Here is a 26,781-nt window from a genome sequence, read left to right on the forward strand (position 1 = left end):
CATTTGAGCTGCAGCAAACTAGATTGAATGGGATTGGGGGAGATTGGAGGGTAGGTTAAAAAGGCAGAAAGAGGATGGAAGGTGAGGCTCTGCAGGAGGTCGCTGGGCAGAGAAGGTCAAGTTAAAAAATATTAAATATAACACCACATTATGCAGTGAAGCATCGGCATTCTCCCATCTCATTCTTTAAAATGCCCTTAATTTGAACTTTAAAATCAGATATGGTAGTAAGGGCCTGCAGTTTCAACGTTTTTTGAAGTCCATTCCAGGCAGAGGGTGAGGTATGAACCGAGGTAAAAAGGGAGCTGACCAATAATTGCTTTATAAATGAAGGTGTACCAATGAAGCAGTCTACGGGCAGTCAAGGACGGCCAGTTAACTTTAGCATACAGAGTGCAATGATGGGTAAGTGATCTATATCCAGAAATAAATCTGAATACACCATGGTAAGTAGTGTCCAACATGTGTAGTGAGGTGGAGCAGGCATTCATGTATAAAACATCACCATAATCTAATACTGGTAAAAAAAAGTGGCAGCAACTAGTTTCTTTGCATTAAAAGAAAAGCACGATTTGTTTCTGAAAAAGAAACCCAACCTCACTTTTAGCTTCTTGACCAGGCTTTCAACGTGTGGTTTAAAAGACAAGCTGTCATCAAGTAAAAAGCCAAGGTATTTAAAAGTCGACACAATCTGAATTTGAATGCCTTGCGATGTGTGTATAGAGGCAAGACAATGCACTTTTGTTTTGGATTTAGTAAAAATCATAATTTTTGTTTTTTCCGGATTTAAAACAAAGTTGGGATTCTATTTATTTAAATGTATTTTGCAAACTTTCCAGAGCTTTTGTCAAAGTAGTAGCACAACAGTAAATTACAGTGTCATCAGCATAAAATGAAAGTTTGCATCTGGAAAATGTTTGCCTAAATTATTGATATAGATTGTAAATAACAATGGTCCTAGAACAGAACCTTGTGGCACCCCCTTGTGGACAGATAAAACATCAGAATAAAAACCATCAGCCTGAACACATTGTCCTATCAGCAAGATAATTACAGAACCAGCCAACAGCAGAGTCAGACAGTCCTACATTGATTAGCCTATGGTTCATTATATTATGGTCCACAGTATCAAATGCCTTTGAAAAATCAATAAAAAGGGAAGCACAATGTTGTTTCCTATCTAAAGCCCCAATTATGTCGTTTACTACTTTTGTAGCTGCTGTAACGGTACTGTGACATTTCCTAAAACCAGATTGATCGCAAGATAAAATAGCATTGTTATATATTAAGAACTCCTTCAGCTGATTACTTACCAGAGTTTCCAGTATCCAAATTAGAAATTGGCCTGCAGTTGTTGGGGTTTGAAGGTTCACCACCTTTTAACAGCGGTAGAACATGAGCCTTTTTCCAAATCTTGGGTATTTCATTACAAGTCAGGGTTAAGTTAAAAATATAAGTTAGAGGTTCTGCAATAGAATCAGCAGAACGTTTTAAATAATAGGGATCCAGTTTGTCTGGCCCAGCCGTTTTTTTTGGATTCAAATTCTTAAGGGCTTTATGCACTTCAGCAATAGAGAAGGGCTGAAAATTAAATGTATTATGTGATGGGGGCTCAGTTTCAAGTATACATCATGTGTTTTTTCTAATAAGATAATGTTTTCAGTCTGTTAACCTCATTCCAATAATTTTTATTCCAGTAAAATTGGTTTGTCAAGCAAAATGATCTACCTAAATATATATATACTGTATTTTATGGATACTTCACTCTCACTGTGGCTGTGGTCAAATTACAAAATGCATTCAATACGATTCTGAATCTGATTTAGCTTAAACGTGTTCTTAATGCAGATCAACTTTTTCTGATGCAGCAAAAGATTCAGTGGATTCCACTTATATTACTGATTGTGTAATTTCGCCTCAAATCACTACTATACAAAACAGGGTGATAGAGGTGGTATCATCTTACAAGTATCTAGATTTCTATCTAGATGAACAATTGTCTTAAACTCCATATTAAACCTTATTTTTTACACGCATCCGCTTTTCCATTTACTTTCGGCCAGGGTCCAAGAACGTCAAACCGGACGCTCTTTCCCGACAGTTCGACCCAACGGACCGAGAGGAGAAACCCCACCCGATCATCCCAGAGGCCCTTATTGTTGCTTCCGTGTTGTGGGGGATAGACAGAGTGGTGAGGTCAGCGCTGGGACGGGAGCCTGATCCTGGGGGAGGGCCCCCGGGGAGGCTGTATGTACCCAAGGCTGCACGCTCACGGCTGTTGCAATGGGCATACGTCATCCCTCACCGGTCACCCTGGGGCCGCCAGGACCCTGGATTTCATCCGCAGGAGGTTCTGGTGGCCCACAGCGGAGGGGGATACGCGTTCCTTTGTGCAGGGCTGTACGTTAACTTTTTTTGCACATAGCACTGGTGCTACAGAGGTTGATAGTTTTGTAGCACCGGCCAAAATCTTGTAGCACAAGTATAAAACGTGTTATATTTGTAACAGTCACAAATGTGCCTATTGTATTTGTGTTATTTAATTGCAGTGCCATGTTTGGTTGTCATTTTCATGCTGACAAGTTGACGTCACACAGCCAGACACACGTTACGTGTAAGGAATTATGGGATTTGGTGTTGGATGTATGGACTCTACTATAGGGTGGGAATCACCAGTTTCATCACGATACAACGTGCAATACGATATCGATTATTTGGACAACGATACGATATTTGCCGATATCTGCCACGATACGATGCAGGTGCCTGCAATTGATGAGACAATATCATAAGCCAATTTAACACAATCAGTAACATTTAGATCAACTCAAAAAAGGCAACGGAAATATCATTTGACATTTAAATTGTTTACCTCTTCCAGACTTTTAAAGGAAAAACAATCTATTGTTTTTAATACAAATAGACCTCCTGTTCACTGTAAAGTGCCACGTTTTGATATATTGAGCTTTAAACTTGAATTAAATATATTTCTTTGGAACTCACAACACGTAACCTAAAACCCCTTCCCCTCCCAAACCGTTCCTGCAATTGTTTTATGTTGCATGATGATCATGAATACATTTATTATGTATTGTATTTTTTATGTTTAAATATCAACATTATCTGTCCACCCTTAGTACATTTACTATCAATATAATATACTCTGACTTCATCTGATCTTTCCAAACGCACACACACAGACACAAAGAAGGGAGAATGCCCCCCCCCCCCCCCCCCCCCCCCCCCCCCCTCCTTCCCAGTCCTCACTCTGCCCGTCTGCTGTTCTCTCTATATGGCTCTGAACAGCTTGTTGTTAGCTTACGCTAACGTAACATTAATTCCGGTCTTTAACACGACGTGGTCATAAAGGAATGGTGAGGATTGCAAAGCATGTTAGATGCATTTGACCCGTTGCGGAATAAAACAGCAGGGATTTGTTTTGGGTCGCGAAATAGGCACACTAGCCTTACTCTGTTTCAATGTCTGTGTTCCAGACGCTACTGCACGCTGTGCTGTAGAGCCGAGCGGATACGACTCTCCATGGGATTTTCAAAATAAGAGTATCGATATGAACCGAACGTTGCTAGCTGCCCGGAGCCATAGATATTATGGCTGGAGCTGCGCTTCTGCGGAGATGAGACTTGCCACAGGATTTTCAAAATAAGAGTATCGATATGAACCGAATGCCTATCGCACCAGTGCTACTGAAGTAAATCCATTTATCGCACAGACCGATGTTGCTGTAGCACGTGCAATATATATCTCGCACTGTACAGCCCTGCCTTTGTGGCAGCCTGTCCTGTGTGTGCACGCAGCAAGACCTGTCGCCGCCCCGCAGCAGGGCTTCTCCGGCCTCTTCCCATCCCCAAACGGCCTTGGTCTCACATATCATTAGATTTCATCTCAGGTCTCCCGCCCTCCGATGGCCTTACTACCATCTTGGTGGTGGACCCATTTCATTCATTTTCGTGCAGCACGTTTTCCGGGTGCACGGGCTCCCACAGGACATTGTCTCGGATCGGGGTCCTCAGTTCGCCTCCAGGTTCTGGAAGGCGTTTGCGACCAGTCTCTGTGCCTTCGTCAGCCTGTCATCCGGGTTCCATCCGCAATCCAACGGGCAGACGGAGCGCGTCAACCAGGATCTGGAGGGTGTGCTGAGGTGCTACGTCTCCGGCAATCCGGCGACGTGGAGTCAGTGGCTGGCGTGGGAAAAGTATGCTCACAACACCCTCTTATGTTCATCCACTGGTATGTCCCCATTTCAGTGCCAGTATGGCTATCAACCCCCCCTGTTTCCAGATCAGAAGGAGGCAGAGGTGCCCTCCGTCCAGGCGCATGTGGGTTGCTGTCGCTGGACCTGGAGGTGGGTTCGGGCGGTGCTGCAGAGGGCGTCTGTCAGGTCCCAGCATCAGGCCAACCGCAAGCACCGTCCGGCCCCGGTCTTCCGTCCGGGACAGACGGTCTGGCTCTCGACCCGGGACCTTCCCCTCCGGGTCGAGTCCAGGAAATTGGCTCCCCGGTTTGTGGGTCCCTTTAACACTTTCCGTGCCAGCCATGCGGTGCCCCAGAACCCTGTTGCGTGCCACCACCCACTTCAATGATAGAGCTCTCATTTTGCAAACGCATAAACTATATCTTAAATTATGGCTATGTGTCTAATATGGCCGTCGCTTATCAATGACTTGTTTGCAGTCAACATTGTCGAAACGGATTGTTTTTTAATCAGTTCATTTCCGTTTTATACCATTTTGAAAAACTCTAGTTTTTTGAAAGTTTCAGGAAAATATAAAGATTCTGTGATAATCGCCCCTTTAGTGGAATACACAAAAAACTTTGTAATTTTTTGGCCTATTTATGAATCGTTTTCAAATAAACGTTAGATTATCGATAGTATATGTGTACTTATGCACGCTATAGAAGCGGGCTGAAAAATCTATTATCCATTTCCTGATCAGCACACACAGACACAGCCACACACGCACACCCACATAGGGCCCCCGTTGATATATCTGTGAAAAAAGCTCTGATTATCCCCAGACTGGTAAAATAGATTCCTTACCTCAGATCAGATGTTCTCCAAAAAGATTATTCCAATTCCTGATCGCCATTCCAAATATCGGTCGCGTTTATTGATCCAACGCTGGGTACTGGAAACACACATTATCCGCTGTTCTGGTGGTCGGCAATGACTTCGATCGTCTCGGGTTACTTGTCTGACAAGTAAAATGTGGAAGCAGGATTATTTTTTTCATGCGTTTCATTCAATCCAATCCAAAGAGGTGCAGTACCATCCGGAGATACGATAGGGGGCGGTATTTTCCCAATGGAGCTCAGAGAGAGTATATGAATATGAAATATGAATGGAAATCGCTAATAAAAAAAAAAAAAATTATAAAAAAAAATTCTAAACTTCACTCAGGTGTATTATTGATACTCTCATTGATACTATGTTTGTTTCTGAGTCTCAAAGTGTGTGTGTGTGTGTGTGTGTGTGTGTGTGTGTGTGTGTGTGTGTGTGTGTGTGTGTGTGTGTGTGTGTGTGTGTGTGTGTGTGTGTGTGTGTGTGTGTGTGTGTGTGTGTGTGTGTGTGTGTGTGTGTGTGTGTGTGTGTGTGTGAGAGAGAGAGAGAGAGAGAGAGAGAGAGAGAGAGAGAGAGAGAGAGAGAGAGAGAGAGAGTAGTATTGTCGAGATGCACGTTTGATGCCCTGAGTTGTACCAGCGTGGTGTCATAGTGTCATGTTATCCTCTTCATGTATGTCAGATCACTTTACTGGCAGATACTGTAGTTACAGTGGTGTAGAGAATGTTCACGTACAACTGGCGCCGCTCTGATGGCTGCCTTTCTGATCGCTCCGACGAGACTGTGCTTTATTTTGTTAATTTTTATAGTATTAGGAGTTTTATTTGCACCAACTGTTGGTGCATTATATGTGTATGACCGTCAGTCAATCATTGACATTGGATTAAGAAAAACTTACCGTTTGGATTGCTCTCTGGATCGGATCGCTGAACAGCAGAAATGGCCCGCCGAGATCCTTTGTTATGCCGGCCATGGCCAAGACGCCAAGAAGCCGCCGCGAAGACGAGGAAAGAGAGCCGGGGTCCGGAACAGACTGAGGTCCAAACGACACAGAACCACATTGCCCAGCATATTGTTGGCCAATGTGCAATCGATAGGAAACAAATTGGACGACATCAGAGCAAGGATCCAATTCCAGAGGGACATTCGGGATTGTAACGTCCTCTGTTTCACAGAAACTTGGCTGAGTCCAGATGTCCCGAACCACGCAATAGAACCGGCAGACCATTTCTTCGTTCTCCGCAAAGACCGGACGGCAGAAGAGTCATTAAAGAAGAAAGGAGGCGGCATTGCCTTCATGATAAACAAGGAGTGGTGCGATGTAGGCAACACAAAGGAAATGTCTAACCACTGCTCCCCAGACCTGGAGTTTATCACGATAAAATGTCGACCCTTCTTCCTCCCAAGAGAGTTAACGTCCATCATCCTCATCGGAGTGTACATTCCACCACACGCGAACACTGAGGTCGCACTTTCAAAACTTCACGACGAGGTAAACAAACTCCAGGCAGCTAACGTTGACGCGGCCATTTTGGTTTTGGGTGATTTCAACAGCGCGCGTCTTAAAAAGGTGCTGCCGAATTTCTATCAGCATGTGACCTGTCCCACCAGAGGCGAGAACATATTAGACCATGTATACTCGCAATTTAAGAATGGGTACAAGTCACAGGCTCTTAGTCCATTCGGTAAAAGCGATCACGCCGCAATTTTTCTTTTGCCTAAGTACAAACAGAGTCTCAAGCGAACGCCGGTGGTCTCGCGAGAGGTTAAGCGTTGGGCCGTGACGTCAGTGGAGTCACTCCAAGCAGTGCTGGGAAGCACAGAATGGAGTGTATTCCGTGATAACACAGCCAATATTAACGAATACACCGAAACGGTGATTGACTATGTCTGTACTCAGGTAGAAGTAATAATCCCCCACCACCAAAATTAATATCTACCCAAATCAAAAGCCCTGGGTAGACAAATCCGTCCGTGAGGCTCTGAAAGTGCGCACATCAGCATACAACACCGGGCTGGTGACAGGCAACATGGAAGAACACAAGATGGCAAGATACAACGTCAGGAGAGCAGTAATAGAGGCAAAACGGCGTTACAGGGATAAAGTTGAACTTCAGTTTGAACAGGCTGACTCTAGAGGCATGTGGCAGGGCCTCAGAACAATGACAGACTACAAAGGAACCCCCCTCAAACTGAACAGTGACATCTCCTTAGCAAATGATCTCAACTCCTTCTATGCGAGGTTTGAGGCTGTGAATAACAACACCAGCCTACAAACCACGGCAATGGGGGGGGGGGGGTCTGCTGATGGAGACTCAGTGTTCAGGGTAACAGAGCATGAGGTGAGACGGATCTTTAAAAAAGTGGATATCAGGAAGGCAGCAGGACCGGACGGCATCCCCGGCCGCGTCCTAAAAGTCTGTGCCGACCAACTGGCCCCGGTATTCACTGACATCTTCAACCTGTCCTTGGAACAGGCCGTCATCCCCACCTGTCTGAAGAAGTCCACCATCATCCCTGTACCCAAAAAATCTACGCCCGCTTGCCTCAACGACTACCGCCCTGTAGCCCTCACCTCCATAGCCATGAAGTGCTTTGAGAAGCTAGTGAAGGGCTACATCTGTTCCTCCCTCCCCATCAACCTGGACCCTCTGCAATTTGCATATCGCCCCAACAGGTCCACGGAGGACGCCATAGCCCATGTGCTGCACACAGCAGCATCACATCTGGACAAGAGGAAGGGGAACTATGTGAGAATGCTGTTCATCGACTACAGCTCAGCATTCAATACCATAGTCCCCTCCAAACTCATAGCCAAGCTCAGGGACCTGGGCTTGAACTATGACCTGTGCCAGTGGGTCCTGGACTTCCTGACGGGCAGACCCCAGGTGGTAAGAGCCGGCAACTGCACCTCCTCATCCATCACGCTCAACATAGGGGCCCCCCAGGGCTGTGTTCTGAGCCCCCTCCTCTACTCCCTGTACACACATGACTGCGTAGCACAGCGGAACAACAACACCATCATCAAATTTGCTGATGACACAGTAGTGGTGGGCCTGATCTCTGCCAACGACGAAAGGGCCTACCTGGAAGAGGTAGAGAACCTGTCACAGTGGTGTCAGGAGAACTGCCTCTCCCTGAACGTCAGCAAAACAAAAGAGATGATTGTGGACTTCAGGAGGTCGGGGGTCAAGGACTACAGCCCCCTCAGCATCGACGGGGCACCAGTTGAGAGAGTGAACAGTTTCAAGTACCTCGGAGCCCACATATCCGAGGACTTGACATGGACCACACACATTGACAGTGTTGTGAAGAAGGCACGACAACGCCTCTACTTCCTCAGGCGCCTAAGGAAGTTCCAAGTCAGTCAGAAGATCCTTAGGAACTTCTACTCATGTACAATAGAGAGCATCCTGACCGGCAACATCACCTCCTGGTTTGGGAATAGCACTGCACAAGACCGTAGCAGACTACAAAGAGTGACACGTTCAGCCGAACGCACAATTAGAGGGGGGCTTCCCACCCTCCAGAACATTTACAACAAGCGGTGCAAGGGGAAGGCTAAGAGAATTATTAAGGACTCGAGCCACCCGAACAACTGCCTCTTTGAACTGCTGCCGTCAGGCAAGCGATACCGGAGTCTTATGGCGAGCACAGAAAGACTCAGAAGGAGCTTCTATCCCCAGGCCATCAGGCTGCTAAACGAACAATAATCGCTAAACGAACAATAATCACTATGCAACAACCATCAAATGCACACAGCACACACACCCACACGCACACACTCACTCAAACAAACAACACACTGCAGCACCCACTCTCCACACTTTAGATCACACAAACACACTTACACTTTATATTTATTGATAAAGGATTTGCACTACAACTCGTACACCTACTGTGAATTGTACCTAAACTGCACCTCGTCCATTTATGCCTTGCACTATATAGTATTGTATATTAGTACACTGCACAGTATTGTATATTGTATGGTAACTACGTCTACGAACATTGTACATATGTCTAAACTGAACACTGTGACCTCTTTTTTTACTTCTAATTTTTACTATGTTTTTATTTCATACTTATCTTGTCATGCACAGTCTCTGGAGCGCAACAGTAAGAAGCATTTTGTACAAAAGTATTCCGTACTTCTGTATGACAACTATTAAAGAAACTTGAAACTTGAAACTTGAATCAAGTGACATCCTTCAAAGTTCCTGGTGACAGATATGATACCCGTGAGGGCCTTCTCTGGTTGGAAGGCGTAGCTGTCATTGGTATTTGTTAATTTTTAAGGCGGATTTTCAGAAAATAGGGCTATGGCTTAACAGGTTAAAGCCCTATTTCTCTCTTACATCACATCACTGTTAGAATGGGATCTTGGAGCCTATTCTACATGTTCCAATGACTGGAAAAGCTGCTTTTTCCTTCGATGCTTCCAACACCCGGAATGCCCTCCAACTGACTTTGACGCTTGAAGGTTCTTCCTTCTCTTGCTGCTGTGTTTCGACCTGTGGTTTCTTATTTTTTATTTTGATTTATTGCACCTATATGTATGGATTTTCTGTGTCTTGTTCTGTGAGCTCGTCGTCGCTGTGAATGAGGGTAACCTCAGTGTCTCACAAGTTGAAATAAAAGTTGGAAAATAATTTAAATGAAAACGACGATTTGCAATTTACGAGGGTCATCCTTTTGTGTTAAATGGCTGCATAAAGCAAGCATTTGTTGACTCTCATGTTGATAAAAACTTGAAAAAGATCCGTTTAAGGTAGATTTAGAACAGATACAAAATATGCGATTCATTTGCGATTAATCGATTTGCGATTAAAGTTAACTATGGACAATCATGCGATTAATCAGATTAAATATTTGAATCGATTGACAGCCTCAGTTTCTACACAAGATACACCACGTTGTGACACTTTCTACAGTGTCCCCCCTCTCTCAGCCTCTCCCAGACTCGCTGCAGATCAGCGGAGGTCTGCTGAACACAGCTCAGGGTTAATCTGTTGACCTGACCTTTGTCCTGTATAGACTTCCTGCAATAACCCATTACTCCAGAGGGCCTGGACCTCAGCTATTACCACATACCTTCTAAAGGAGAGAGCTCCATAAAGGGAAAAGCATTTTAAAACAGGATTAAAAACGCAGCGTAGCGACCACGCCCACTTTAGCATGCACACACACACACACACACACACACACACACACACACACACACACACACACACACACACACACACACATGCTGCACACGCTCACACTCAACGGTCACTTTACACAATGGATGAATGAGTGAATGAATGAGTGAATGAATGAGTGAATGAATGAATGAATGAATGAATGAATGAATGAATGAAAACTTTATTTAACAGATTGCAGAATGGGCACAATACACAGTACGGCTCAATACACACAATTGTTAAGGGGATGCAGACCAGAGAAAGACGTTTGTCTTGTTTACATCAGGGTCCCCCATTTTCAATTCATAGTGACATTTATGACATACACAACATACATGACATTTATGGCATAGGGACATACAGGTATTTAGTACTGTTACATTTGTGACATATACGATATTCAAATATACAGTACTGTTACCCATAGATCCTGACAGCGTATATACATATGATGGGGAGGGGACTGTACATTAGGAGGGGGTGGGTGGGAGAGAAATATACATACGGTGGGGAGAGAATATACATACAGTGGGGAGGAGACTGTACATTTGGAGGGGGTGGGTGGGTGGGAGAGAAATATACATACGGCGGGGAGATAATATATACATGCGGTGGGAAGGAGACTGTCTATTAGGAGGGGGTGGGGGTGGGGGGGTTTGGACATTTACGGTGGCCAGTTTCGAATTGCAGCCTCCCGTAGGTGCTCTTTAAGAGCGGTTTTGAATGTGGGTAGGGATTCACATTCCTTTACAGCTTTGGGTAGGGCGTTCCACATTGATGTGGCATAATAGCGAAACGTGTGAGGTTACAAATCAGCTGTGACTTTGTAAACAACAATTATGGAATGACCATAATTCAAGGCAAGAAAGCAGATGCTGGATACAGGTTTGAAAGTCAATGGCTTCAGGTTCTCAGTTGATTTATTCAGCAGGGCATCAGCGGTAGAATACAGCAAATTCACAGGATACAAAATAATCTCAAACAAAACTGGTTCCTGGGTGGGGGTGAGATAGTGTGTGGGTGTGTGTGTGTCTGTGTGGGTGTCACCTGATGTCTGTGTCTCTCTCTGTGTGTCTGTGTGTGTGTGTGTGTGTGTGTGTGTGTGTGTGTGTGTGTGTGTGTGTGTGTGTGTGTGTGTGTGTGTGTGTGTGTGTGTGTGTGTGTGTGTGTGTGTGTGTGTGTGTGTGTGTGTGTGTGTGTGTGTGTGTGTGTGTGTGTGTGTGTGTGTGTGTGTGTGTGTGTGTGTGTGTGTGTGTGTGTGTGTGTGTGTGTGTCTGTGTGTGTGTGTGTGTGTGTGTCTGTGTGTGTGTGTGTGTGTGTGTGTGTGTGTGTGTGTGTGTGTGTGTGTGTGTGTGTGTGTGTGTGCCTGTCACATGAAACTAGTGTGTGATTGATTAGGTCAGTCTGGGTGGATTGTGTCCTCCGGCCCATGGGGTGTGGCAATTAAAGTCAAGTTAGACCGCACTCTCAGTATCTGACACCTGTTCCGAAACATGTCTGTACTATAGGCTGCCATTAAAAAAAAATTAAAGGGGAGCTCCAGTAGCTCACCGCGTACCTCGAACGCTATTTCGGCGTCGGGGACAACCGTGCGCGTCACGGATCTGGGGTAGCGAGTTCGACTCCCGGACTAGCCGTACTTTCTCAGAGTGTCTTTCCCCCCATCTATACCCCCATTCAACCTGTTTCTGTCGGTCATACTTGACCAGAAAAAGCGATAAACGCGAAAAGAACCAGCTGACTGGTCAAAAAAAAAAAAAAAAAAAAAAATTTTAATCTGAGAGTGCTGGTCCGGCCTTTGGCTTTATTCTTCGTGTGGCAATTAAAGAAAATAGTGTGTCTTTCTTAGGCTGGAGACAAAATAATGTGTCTAAAGTCCACATATTAATATTATTTATCTAGCTAGTTTTAACTTAATCTTAACTTGATTGGCCATATGAATTAGTTGTTACTTCACGTGTTTAGTCCCTTGTTTGAGCCGAATCTGGGTTTAACATGATTTGTTGAGCTTCCTATGGTGTTGTGGTTGTGGTATTCACTGACCTTTGGGAAGTATTTTGACATGTACATGGGTACCTTAGTGGTATAGTGTATCTTGTAGACCAGGCCCATTGCAAGTTACTGTACTCTGTCGTCTAATCTAAGCCATCCTAGGTTGTCAAAGTGGGCAGGGGTGAGGTGGGTTCTAGGGGTAAGGTCAAGTACGTAGAAGTCTGACCAGTTTGTTTTGTGATGTTTGTAATCTTGTTTTTAGCGCCTTTGAGGTGCTTTGGTACCATGAGGTGCAAGCATAGTCGTAGTATCCTTGAATGAGTGCTCCTGCCAGAGTCTTCAGGGTATTCTTGTTCACCAGAGAGGAGATCCGGTACAAGAATCTAGTTCGTTGGTTGACTTTTTTTATTACATTGGATGCCATTTTGTCACAGGAAAGATTTTCCTCTAGGATGGAGCCCAGGTAGGTAATTTCATCTTTCCTTGTGACAATATTGTCACCCACTGTAACTGAGAAGCCGTCGGTCTTGCTGAGTTTGTTATTTGAACCGAAGAGAATGGACTCTGTTTTGCCCATGTGTAATGATAGTTTGTTATCAGCGAGACAGGTGCAGATTTTGCCTAGTTCCGAGCTGAGGGTTTTTTCAACCTGCAACTTGTTCTTGTCAGAGACCAGCAGGGATGAGTCGTCCCGCAAACAGGAACAAGTTGCAGTCACAAGCTGACGACATGTCATTTGCATAAATTAGGACAGTAGTGGTCCTAGTATGCTTCCTTGTGGAACACCACAGCTCACTGTGAGGGGGGGGGATAGGGTACCGTTTACCTCCACCATCTGTTCTCTCCCCTCCAGGTAGGATTGCATCCAGCTCACTGATAAACTATCAAAACCAATTGCTTTTAGCTTGTCAATCAGAATGGAGTGATTGACAGTGTCGAAGGCCTTTTGTAGGTCCAGCATGACCATGCCGCAGTATTTGCCCGCGTCCACCTCTTGTTTGATGTGGTCGTTCAAATAGAGAAGGCATGTGTCAGTGGAGTGGGATGTTCTGAAGCCAGATTGGAATTTGTAGATTCGATTTTTTTCCCCAGGTACTTTTCGACCTGTTCATAGACAATTTTCTCCATGACTTTCGAGATGGAGGTAAGAATAGAAACAGGGCGGTAGTTGCCTGGATCTAATTTGCTGCCCTTTCTGTGCAGAGGGGTCACTCTCGCAATTTTGAAGTCCTTGGGGACGTGTCCCTGTTTTATGGAGAGGTTTATTATGTGTGTGATGACTGGGGTGATGGCGGCTGCTGAGTCTCTGAGGAATTTGGAGGGGATGTTGTCATGGCCAGTGGCCTTGTTAGGTTGGAGGGCGCTCAGTTTTTGAGTACCTCATCGGTTGTTACCATTTCTAGTTTGAAGTCATCTTTGCGGACCCCTAGGTTTTTGTAGTATGCTACTATGTGTTCTACCCCATAATGCCCTGAGTGGGAGGGTAGTTTGTTTACCAGTGTTGTGGCTATGTTTGTGAAGAAGATGTTTAAGTAATTGGCTACATCCAGCATGTCTGTGATGAGCGTGTTGTCCGTCTTTATGTTTATGTTTGAGAATCTGGTTTTAAGTTTTTTACTGCAGCCTAGTTGATTATTGAGTAATTTCCAAAGTTCACATGGTTTGTTTTTGTTTTCCTCAGTTTTGTCATTGATGATTTTTTTTTGCGGTTTTGATCATGGTGTTTATCTGTTTCTTTGAATTTTTTGTTCAACCACGTGGGCTTGGAGTTCACTGTTTGAGCTTTTGGAAAGCTTTGTCTGACTTTTATGAAGTTCAGAGCATTTTTTGTCTCTGGTTTCTTAGCGGCCAGTATTTCAGTGTGCATCCATGGCTCAGCGGGATTTTTTACCCTGGTGGTTCTTAGGGGTGCCATGTTGTTGAGTATTGTTGTGAATTTGGTTTTGAATCCAAGCCATGTTTCTTCAACCTGTGTACCACTGAGTTCATCTGACCAGTCCATGCTCTTCAGTTCTTGGTAAGGTCACGTAAAAAAGAAAAAAAAGAACGGGAGTGGTTCTTGTATAGTAATAGATGGATATAGCAGGATAGCATAAGGATATATAGTATAACTGTAGATTGTATAGTATAGTATTGTATAGTAGTGTACATAAGACCCAGTACCTCATCCGTAGCTTAACACTGTATTGCACTATCGCAGGACCTTAGCATGTCTTTTACCATGCATTTAAAAAACTTTTATGTACATTATACCTGTTATGTCTTATTAGTCTTATTACTTGTATTATTGCACAATCGTTGCGGGCATGACCACCCGCATTTCACTGTATACCTTGTATTGCGTGACAAATAAAACTCTTGACTTGACTTGGCTGCTAGAATGGAAGAAATGGCTTCTATATAAACAAAACGTGTTTGTTTGCCGCGTCGGAGGATTTAATCAACAAGGTGTTTGGGCTCTTAGTCTTATTTATGCTTTTTCTCCTCATTGAATGTTGACTATTGAATTATTTCCTGCTCAATCATAATCTCTGGTTAGCACTGAATCCAACGAGGCCCTTCTGGCATGATTCCGTGTGACAGTAATTTAATATTATTTTGTATTACTATTTATATATTATGACACCATATATATATATATAAAATATCCATCATTACAATCGCCTAGCAGCCTTTCTCAGATTTGACTGTTCTTTTGTATTATATAGTTTCCTGCAGCAGACCCACTCACTACAGCAGCAACATCACTCACTACAGCAGCATCAGACCCACTCACTACAGCAGCATCAGACCCACTCACTACAGCAGCATCATCACTCACTACAGCAGCATCATCACTCACTACAGCAGCATCAGACCCACTCACTACAGCAGCATCATCACTCACTACAGCAGCATCAGACCCACTCACTACAGCAGCATCAGACCCACTCACTACAGCATCATCAGACCCACTCACTACAGCAGCATCAGACCCACTCACTACAGCATCAGACCCACTCACTACAGCATCATCAGACCCACTCACTACAGCATCATCAGACCCACTCACTACAGCATCAGACCCACTCACTACAGCATCATCAGACCCACTCACTACAGCATCAGACCCACTCACTACAGCAGCATCAGACCCACTCACTACAGCATCAGACCCACTCACTACAGCAGCATCAGACCCACTCACTACAGCATCAGACCCACTCACTACAGCATCATCAGACCCACTCACTACAGCATCAGACCCACTCACTACAGCATCATCAGACCCACTCACTACAGCATCAGACCCACTCACTACAGCATCAGACCCACTCACTACAGCATCAGACCCACTCACTACAGCATCAGACCCACTCACTACAGCATCATCAGACCCACTCACTACAGCATCAGACCCACTCACTACAGCATCATCAGACCCACTCACTACAGCAGCATCAGACCCACTCACTACAGTACTTTTTTTTTAACTTTTTTCTTTCTCTCTCCTTTTTTCTTCTTTTTTTCAACTCACTACAGCATCAGTTCAAGTTCAAGTTTCTTTATTATTTGTCATACAAAAATACAGAATACTTTTATATGAAATGCTTTTTCCTGTTCTGCTCCTGAGAGTGTGCTAGATAAAAATAAAATAGATAAGTAAAAAAATAGAAGTCAAAAGTACGTAACAACAAGTGTAAACAAGTGTTCAAAACAAAAGTGTTCAATATACATAATATATACAATACAGAGTAGGAAAAATGTTGTAACTGAGTTACAATACAATATAAAGTACAATGCAGAAATGGGATGAGGTACAACTTAGGGTAAGGTGCAATGAGGTATGAGTTGTAGTGCAAATCTCTTTACCAATAATATAAATATAAAGTGTGTTAAAGTGTCTAAAGTGGGTAAAGTGGGTGCTACAGTAGACCCACTCACTACAGCAGCAGCAGTCAGTGAGGAGAGACTGAGAGCGCAAGCTATTTGCCCCATGCTTCCCAGCGTTCTGCCATACCCTCCCTGGATCACAAGCTGTGCCAATTAAGAGCAGCAAGGATCGCCATCTAGCGGGAGTGTATTCCAGCTGTGAGCTGGTGAATGAAGGGTGGCTGGTATTACATCTACGGTGCCGCCATCTGTGTAGTTCAGAAATGCACAGATGACTCCTGTTTTAATGGTTATTATTATCACACGACGAGGAGGACAGAGCCCTGGCGGAGCTTTGTAGGAGCGACAGTAAAACCACCTCCGACTCAACATCAGCAAGACCAAGGAGCTGGTGGTGGACTACCGGAGGGGCAAGTAGCACAACAAGTTAGACTGGTCAGGCAACACAGAGGCCCACCCGCTATAGGAAGGGACAGAGCAGGCTGTTCTTCCTGAGGAGACTCAGGTCCTTCAATGTGTGCAATAGACTCCTGCAGTCATTCTACCAGTCTGTAGTGGCCAGCGTCCTCTTCTATGCTGTGGCATGCTGGGGGGGGGGGGGGGGCTACATCAACTCTAGGGACACCAACAAACTGAACAAGCTGGTGAGGAAGGCTAGCTCTGTGGTGGGAGTCGAGCTGGTCAGACTAGAGGTGGTGGCAGAGAGGGGGATGAGAAGGAAGCTGGCTGCTATCCTGGATAACCCCTCCCACCCCCTCTATGAGGAGCGAGCCAAGATGAGGAGCACGTTCAGCCACAGACTCATACCCCCCCGACACTCAACTAACCGCCTCGGCCAGTCCTTTATACCAGCGGCCATCAGGCTCCACAACAGTGGGCAGGGACTGCTGCCAGCAGCTGGAGAACTAATGGCTGCAGAACTCGGGAACTACTAGGAATGTCTGACCACTAAGTGTGTCTGACTCTTAACAACTAACCTGCACAGACTACAGCGTATAACATATGATGTATATAATGCCAGTTAGGGTACCTTGTGTATACTGCACATGTGTTTACTTTACTCTACTCATAGTATATATATTCAGATTCTAATTCTTTATTGCCCATATTTATTGTAACGTATAATGTAACTGATATAATATAACAGTAAGAAGGGCATACGGACCCTCATATGCACCTTTGACTACAGACGAGCACAGCAAGCTGCACCGACAGGCTGTTCTCATCGTGGCGGGAGACGTGTGGGAACAACAGGAGGATGTGAACACACAAGGGAACAACAGGTGGATGTGAACACACGAGGGAACAACATGTGGATGTGAACACACGAGGGAACAACATGTGAACACACGAGGGAACAACTGGTGGATGGATGTGAACACACGAGGGAACAACATGTGAACACACGAGGGAACAACTGGTGGATGGATGTGAACACACAAGGGAACAACATGTGAACACACGAGGGAACAACTGGTGGATGGATGTGAACACACGAGGAAACAACAGGTGGATGGATGTGAACACACGAGGGAACAACATGTGGAAGGATGTGAACACACGAGGGAACAACAGGTGGACGTGAACACACGAGGGAACAACAGGTGGATGTGAACACACAAGGGAACAACAGGTGGATGTGAACACACAAGGGAACAACACGTGAACACATGAGGGAACAACATGTGGATGTGAACACATGAGGGAACAACAGGTGGATGTGAACACACGAAGGAACAACAGGTGGATGTGAACACACGAGGGAACAACATGAACACACGAGGGAACAACATGTGAACACACGAGGGAACAACACGTGAACACACGAGGGAACAACATGAACACACGAGGGAACAACAGGTGGATGTGAACACACGAGGGAATAACATGAACACACAAGGGAACAACAGGTGGATGTGAACACAAGAGGGAACAACAGGTGGATATGAACACACAAGGGAACAACAGGTGGATGTGAACACACGAGGGAACAACAGGTGGATGTGAACACATGAGGGAACCAATGTTCCCCCTAAGGTCCGCCCGTGTGCGCGCTTGCACATGGCAAAACGCTCCCATGCACATCTGAAAACTGTCGCGCACAGAAACGTTTGTGTAAAATATGCATGTAGTTAAATTTACTGGCGCGTTGCACTGAATACTACGGTAACCTGTTGCGTGTGAGTGACGTTACCAAGAGAAGCCCCGCTTTCAGTGTTTTGTGGGCGGCGCTACTGCACGCTCACACAGACACACACAACAGATGAGGAAGTGGACAGATCCGACCAGCATTGCTGGCTCCTCACAATGCAAACGCGAAAATGTTCATTACAGATGAACTGCAGAGAAGATTCCCAATTTATCGTCCCGGTCAAGACTAATTGGAAGCGGAGTGCAACGCGTGCAAAGCTTGACCATATGTTTCTGTGTCTAATAAAGGTGCTGGCGATCTCAAAGCTCACATGGACACAGAAAAACATTACAAACAAAGCAGTGCGAGGCGAGAGTTTCATGGCAAAGTTGACCGAATTGATTGAAGAATGCAGCTATACAGAGAGAGAAAGAAAAGTATTGAAAACTATTATATTGATGCCTCAAAATGATCTTTTGGTTTGATAAGATACTTATGATACAATCATTCTAAGGATTATGTGTGTAATAAATTTGTTTAGTACACTAATTGCAACAAATCTGAAACTGCATAGTGCACTTTTAAATTAGTATCTTTGTGAGGTTACTGTTTTATAATTTACATTACATTGTAAAGAGAGACAAAGATATATTTTTTAAAGCTGGATTTTCTAATACAGAAGAGGTATTATTTAGAACATTACTTCATATTGTTCTTGTTATTTATTTTGTCCAGTAAGACTTGAAAATATATATTATTTTGTCATAGGTTGATTTAGTTATTTTCTTGAGATTTGTCAGATAGATTACTTTAGGCATAATACAGCATGTTGAGTACCTTTGGTTATAGAGAGATATTATTTTGTTATATAAAATAATATAAACAATTTTATATCCATACAGAGGAGGCATACTTTAAATATATTATAATGATAAGGCATATTTGAGTAAACTTTGAGTATCATTAAGTATCTTGAGGCTGTCCTCTTTTAAAAAAAATCACAATATGGTCACCCTTGAAGTTGTTATGGTTTGTAACCGACCTCAAACGCAACGGCACAGACAGGTAGTTCAGAGTTAGCCAAATACTAGGGCGTATTTATTTACAGAGTCAAAAAAAGGGTAAAGTACAATTATCAAACAAACAGGGAGACTGCCTTCGGCAGAGTCATCTGCGGCTCTGCAGAATCCTCCTGGTGATAGCGGTGGGGAAATGGCATGTGACGTTGTAGCGGCTCTGCAGATACTCCCAGCTTTTACTCAAGGTGGAAAATGGAGAGAGAGAGAGAGGTATCAGAAACAGTCCAACGAAACACAGAGGCAGTGTGGTTCCCTCCTCCCTTAGCTGTGTCCAGAACCAATTGACAGTGACAGTCTTCAGTGTTCCCCACAACACACAATTAGCTGAGTCAGTGCAAACAAAACGAAATCTTCAGTGTCTTTTCTAAAACACACAATCAGAATAATCCAGAGGGGTAACGAAATCTTCAGTGTCTCTTCTAAAACACACAATCAGAATAATCCAGAGGGGTAACGAAATCTTCAGTGTCTCTTCTAAAACACACAATCAGAATAATCCAGAGGGGTTTGGTTCCACTCACCCAAGCGCAACGCGTAAAGCGGGAAAACGAGGCGCAGCTCCAAACGGGGAACAAGGTTCTCAACAGCGGTTCTCCACAGAAAGGTCCTGGAGAGAAAGTAGACCAGGAACAGCAACGGGGAAAAAACAGGCAAATGCAGTTGTATTCCAGAACGACCCGACAACGATAGAAGGAAGGTCCAGGTATATAAAGCCCTCTGGGGCGCTAATCACAAACTATGACAGCTGCGTGATGAAAGTGGCAATCGCTCAAAAAGCGTGTGGCGGGGAATGCACCAATCAGCACCGTACCTCAGGAGAGCGTGTGGCGGGGAACGAACCAAACCTCACAGAAGTCGCATTATAATTCACTTAATAAAATAATGACGAGTCAGCCTCCTAAAAAGACAAAAGTTATTGACACGACTCACACCGCCGCCGCCAAAGTAAGGACTTTGCTCTGTATCGTCAATCAATGGTCAAATAAATATTTGATTAAGGAATATAATATGGATTTTTGTATTATTTCTCTGTGTATCAGCAAAATGTATATATTTTTATGTTAGACATTGAGGGAAATTAAGATTCTCAGATTTTTTACAAACCGCCGCTTATCAACTAACCGGTTAATCGGCAGGTGCTGTATGTTGCTCAGTAGTTGCTGATGTCTGCTCAGGAGGTTTGAGTGTTTGCTCAGACCGAAAAGAAATTTGAGGGAACATTGGAGGGAACAACATGTGGATGTGAACACACGAGGGAACAACATGAACACACAAGGGAACAACAGGTGGATGTGAACACACGAGGGAACAACATGAACACACAAGGGAACAACAGGTGGATGTGAACACACAAGGGAACAACAGGTGGATGTGAACACACGAGGGAACAACAGGTGGATGTGAACACACGAGGGAACAACATGTGGATGTGAACAGACGAGGGAACAACATGAACACACAAGGGAACAACAGGTGGATGTGAACACACGAGGGAACAACATGAACACACAAGGGAACAACAGGTGGATGTGAACACACAAGGGAACAACATGAACACACGAGGGAACAACAGGTGGATGTGAACAGACGAGGGAACAACATGAACACACAAGGGAACAACAGGTGGATGTGAACACACGAGGGAACAACAGGTGGATGTGAACACACGAGGGAACAACAGGTGGATGTGAACACACAAGGGAACAACATGAACACACAAGGGAACAACAGGTGGATGTGAACACACGAGGGAACAACAGGTGGATGTGAACACACAAGGGAACAACAGGTGGATGTGAACACACAAGGGAACAACATGAACACACGAGGGAACAACAGGTGGATGTGAACACACGAGGGAACAACATGAACACACGAGGGAACAACAGGTGGATGTGAACACACGAGGGAACAACATGAACACACGAGGGAACAACAGGTGGATGTGAACACACGAGGAAACAACAGGTGGATGTGAACAGACGAGGGAACAACAGGTGGATGTGAACACACGAGGCAACAGCAGGTGGATGTGAACACACGAGGGAACAACAGGTGGATGTGAACACACGAGGCAACAACAGGTGGATGTGAACACACGAGGGAACAACATGATGCTGTCACCACTTCAGCCCAAAACGGCCCCAAAACTGCTCCAGGCGGCGCTGCTTTGATGTGTTGTGGACTGTGTGTGGTGGACTGTGTGTGGTGGACTGTGTGTGGCTGTGTGTGTATGTGACTGTGTGTGTATGTGACTGTGTGTGTGTGTGTTGTGGACTGTGTGTGTATGTATGTGACTGTGTGTATGTGACTGTGTGTGTGTGGTGGACTGTGTGTGTATGTGACTGTGTGTATGTGACTGTGTGTATGTGACTGTGTGTGTATGTGACTGTGTGTGTATGTGACTAGGAGGAATGTATTTTAATTGCCTTGTTTACATTGACAATAAGATAAATAATTGTCATCGTCGCTGTGCTAAAACAAGGTCTGTGAGTCTGAGCCGTCTGGCTCAGTGAGGCAGACTGAATTAGCTCTGCGTTAGACTTCCTTCACACTCCTCTTGCTCACCTTCATGACAGCCATTGTTTGCGTTCCGCTGAGCAGATATCTGCGATAGCGTTTCTCTGTGTGAATAGCCTCTATCTCCAGATTGCAGCGGTTAGTCTCCCAGCCTCATTCAACAAGTATTGTGATGCGGGGATAATTATAATCTTCTCTGCGTTGTCCGTCACGTCTAATTAAAACCTGCTGTTTTGATGGATTTTCTTTTTTTGTCTTCTCTACAGCTCTGTAGTTATATCTGGAAGTGTTAGTGCCTTGCTCAAAAACAACCACCTTGACACCTAATGGTTTCTTAACACATTCGTGGCCAACCACGTATACGTGTTTCGGATCCAACGCTTGAGGGCCAACCACGTATATATACGTGGTAAGGTTGTTTTGGCTTTTATTCCATTGTAATATCCTACTCAATGTCACAGAGCAGCACTGCAGATTTACCCTACTCCTGGGATTCAGAAAAGTGCATTACCGGCCAGATCCTCGTAGGGGCGCTGTCTCGATAATGCAGTGTTCCCTGTGGCAGAACGGATGACGTTTTTTTTCATCCTGCAGTGAATTTTCCTGTTAGCCTGAAGCTATGCCTGTAGCATGTAGCCTGGAATACTTTTTGGGACGCTGAATTCAGTATGCAGTAAAGGAATATAGCATCAGCCAATGGACATATCGATCTACCAGATGTCGATCGATAACTGGGAAATCCTTTTTGGGATCCAACCGGCCCACGGTAAGAGCTTTTTCACGTAAATTTCATGCTGATCAGGCCTTGCTTTGATAGCCAACCAGCCGATCAGCGAATGAGGCTAATGAGGCTAATGCCGTTATTGGTAATCAATAATCAGAAACAACGTCCCCCGCCCCCGTCCCCCTTCATGCATTCATGGTGGACCATGATACGATAATATGCATTTTGAGTTTTAGCTCTAGCTTGTGTATAGCCGAAACGCCATTCGATTTAACGTTATTAGCTTAGCGCCCTGTATGTCGTCTTCCAGGAAATACCCCAGAACATTAATATCGTGCATGTAAAGAGATATTAAATAAAACACTTGTGTACTAGATGGCAGCTTGCACGTAAATATTGTCTTTTCTACCTAAAGTTGAACCTACAATATGTTTCTGACTAAATCTTTAATGACTAGATTGCTATGCTATTGCTGGAACGTGAGTCATATTTGCATATTCTGCAATGTCTAGTCTGAAAGTTGGATCTGAATTTTCTTCGACGGTACAGGCTCTTGCATGTATGACAAAAGCAGCTCGCTCATTACAGAAACAGCCCATTGAGAACAAGACTGAAAGAGAGGCTGCTAGAATGTATAATCTATGTGGGGTGTTTTTTTTTGCAAAAAACTTAAAAGACATTGTGGTGGATTATGATTTTGGATAGATTTAGATTTTGGTTTAATAGTAAAATAATTATTACAAAGTACATGTAGGTTAAATTAGTTTTGGCTCAGAGGAGTGGTCTCATAATGGCCGGCTAGGAGACACTGAGGAAGTGAAGGAGACAATGGTCCTCATTGAACGGACATATACGTGAAAGTTACCAAGGAATTCCTTCGTAACTCGATTTACGAACTTCTTCGGTATTCCCGAACGGCTTCGTATAATGTAGGATTGTAGGATTATGTAGGATTTACAAACTCGAAAAGGCAGTCGTAAGTGAATGAATGAATGAATGAAAACTTTATTTAACAGATTGCAGAATGGGTACAATACAGTACGGCTCAATAAACACAATTGTTAAGGGGATGCAGACCAGAGAAAGACGTTTGTCTTGTTTACATCAGGGTCACCCATTTTCAATTCATAGTGACATTTATGACATACACAACATATATGACATCATGACATTCTATTATATGTACCACTGTATTGCACATCGTTGCGGGCAAGACCACCCGCATTTCATTGTATACATGTATGCCGTGACAATTAAAACTCTTGACTTGACTTGACTTGACTTGACATGTATGGCATAGGGACATACATGACATACAGGTATATAGTACTGTTATATTTGTGACATATACGATATGCAAATATACAGTACTGTTACCCATAGATCCTGACAGAGAGTATATACATATGATGGGGAGGAGACTGTACATTAGGAGGGGGTGGGTGGGTAGGAGAGAAATATACGGTGGGGAGAGAATATATACATACGGTGGGGAGGAGACTGTACATTAGGAGGGGGTGGGTGGGTGGGAGAGAAATATACATACGGTGGGGAGAGAATATACATACGGTGGGGAGGAGACTGTCTATTAGGAGGGGGTGGGGGGTTTGGACATTTACGGTGGCCAGTTTCGAATTGCAGCCTCCCGTAGGTGCTCTTTAAGAGTGGTTTTGAATGTGGGTAGAATGTGGGTAGGCGTTCCACATTGATGTGGCATAATTGCGAAACGTGTTTAGTCCCTTGTTTGAGCCGAATCTGGGTTTAACATGATTTGTTGAGCTTCCTCTGGTGTTGTGGTTGTGGTATTCACTGACCTTTGGGAAGTATTTTGACATGTACATGGGTACCTTAATCGTATAGTGTATCTTGTAGACCAGGCCCATTGCAAGTTGCTGTACTCTGTCGTCTACTCTAAGCCATCCTAGGTAGTCAAAGTGGGCAGGGGTGAGGTGGGTTCTAGGAGTAAGGTCAAGTAGTAGTCTGACCAGTTTGTTTTGTGATGTTTGCAATCTTGTTTTTAGCACCTTTGAGGTGCTTTGGTACCATGAGGTGCAAGCATAGTCGTAGTACCCTTGAATGAGTGCTCCTGCCGGAGTCTTCATGGTATTCTTGTTTACCAGAGAGGAGATCCGGTACAAGAATCTAGTTCGTTGGTTGACTTTTTTTATTACCTTGGATGCAATTTTGTCACAGGAAAGATTTGCTTCTAGGATGGAGCCCAGGTATGTAATTTCATCTTTCCTTGTGACAATATTGTCACCCACTGTAACTGAGAAGCCGTCGGTCTTGCTGAGTTTGTTATTTGATCCGAAGAGAATGGACTCTGTTTTAGCCAGGTGTAATGATAGTTTGTTATCAGCGAGACAGGTGCAGATTTTGCCTAGTTCCGAGCTGAGGGTTTTTTCAACTTGTAACTTGTTCTTGTCAGAGACCAGCAGGGCTGAGTCGTCCGCGAACAAGGACAAGTTGCAGTCACAAGCTGACGACATGTCATTTGCATAAATTAGGAACAGTAGCGGTCCTAGTATGCTTCCTTGTGGAACACCACAGCTCACTGTGAGGGGGGGGGGGGGGGCGGGTAGAGTACCGTTTACCTCCACCATCTGTTCTCTCCCCTCAAGGTAGGATTGCATCCAGCTCACTGATAAACTATCAAAACCAATTGCTTTTAGCTTGTGGGTCCGGGTCGTTGTAAACAGCGACTCCTACAGTTCGGTCGGGGCGCCTGCTCAGCGCGGATAGGATCTAAGGGGGGTAGAGTGAAGCTTCGACACGTTACACCCTCTCAGTGAGAGTCCGCGCTGCCAGGTGAAAAGAAGCGGTTGATTGGCTAGACGTGTGTCGGAGGAAGCACGTGATAGCCTCCACTCTCCCAAACCGACTGTGGGGGGTAAGTGCGCAGCGACCAGGAAGGGGATTGGGAATTGGCATAACGACTAACATTGGGATGGGAGAAAATCGGAGGAAAAAGGAGGAAAAAAAAAAGATCAATAAAAAATAAAAATAAAAATGCAGACCTACAAAGTACAAAGTACAAATCTTGCAGGTCCAACCATTTTAATTAGTATATTTATTTCTCCGGCAGAACTAACGTTAAAGTTATTAATCCTGCGGCCGCTCTTTATTTAAGAACAGCCAATCAAATCCCCATCAATGGAAAATGAACCCGCCCATACCCATGCTGATTGGTCCTTGTGCAAGACTAGAAAGCGGGGATCTTTGATTAAACACCTGCTATCAGAAGAATAGGCAGTCAGAAAAAAAGTGTTTACCTTTTTTTTTTTTTTTTTTTTTTACTTACTTACATTTCTTTTTAATACTTTAAGTACATTTAAAAGTAGAAACGTTTTTACTTTTACTCAAGTGTGTTTTTAGCCAGATACTCTGACTTTTACTTGAGTAGGATTTTGAGACAGTACCCATACTTTCACTTTTTACACCCCTGACTAAGCTATTGTTTGGAGCAACCAAAAGGGATTATTCCACAACATGTTCATGGCACCTCAAAGATCTATGCTAACTTGTTGAAAAGGACTGACAAACACGAGTTAGCACTGTTCATCTCAGGGGTGGGGAGTCATTAAGTATGTGAGTGTCATGTTGTAGACGGGCAACGCACTCTCACAGGTGTTTTAGTATTGCAACTGGATAATGTGTTTTTAATTGGTTTTGATATGTATGCATTAGAGTTGTGCGGTATTGTGCTAATGATCAAAGGAAAGATGTTAGAACTCAACATATATCTCTCTATTTCCTTCCCTTTCCATCACTCTCTCCCCACTCCTCTCTACATCCCTCTCTTTATCTATACCCCTCCCTCTCCCATCCTCTCTCTCTCTCTTTATCCCTCTCCCATCCCTCTCTATATTTTCCTCTCTTTTTCTTTCCCTCCCTCTTTTTCTCTTCCTCCCTTTATCTCCATCTCATCTCCTTCTTCCTCTCCCTCACCCTCTTCTCCCCCTCTCTTTCCCTCCCTCTCCTTATTTATCTCCCTCCCTCTCTTTATATCTCTTATCCCCCTCTCTATCCCTCCCTCTCTTTCTCTCTATTCTCCCCCTCTGTCTCCCTCCCTCTCTTTATCTCTCTTCTCCCCCTCTCTCTCCCTCCCTATTTCTCTCTCTTCTCCCTCTCTCTCTCCATCCCTCTCTTTCTCTCTCTCCTCCCCCTCTCTCTCCCTCCCTCTCTTTCTCTCTCTT

The 26,781-nt window shown here is 44.3% G+C and overlaps 1 protein-coding gene across 1 annotated transcript in view; it reads left to right on the forward strand.

Moving 5' to 3' along the window:
• The window catches only part of cdh23 (cadherin-related 23), a gene marked incomplete at both ends in the record, with an annotated part of 775,072 nt that overhangs the window by 314,924 nt on the left and 433,367 nt on the right, over positions 1-26,781 (forward strand).

Source organism: Notolepis coatsorum, assembly GCF_963971535.1.
Source record: "Notolepis coatsorum genome assembly, chromosome: 9".
NCBI lineage: Eukaryota > Metazoa > Chordata > Actinopteri > Aulopiformes > Paralepididae > Notolepis > Notolepis coatsorum.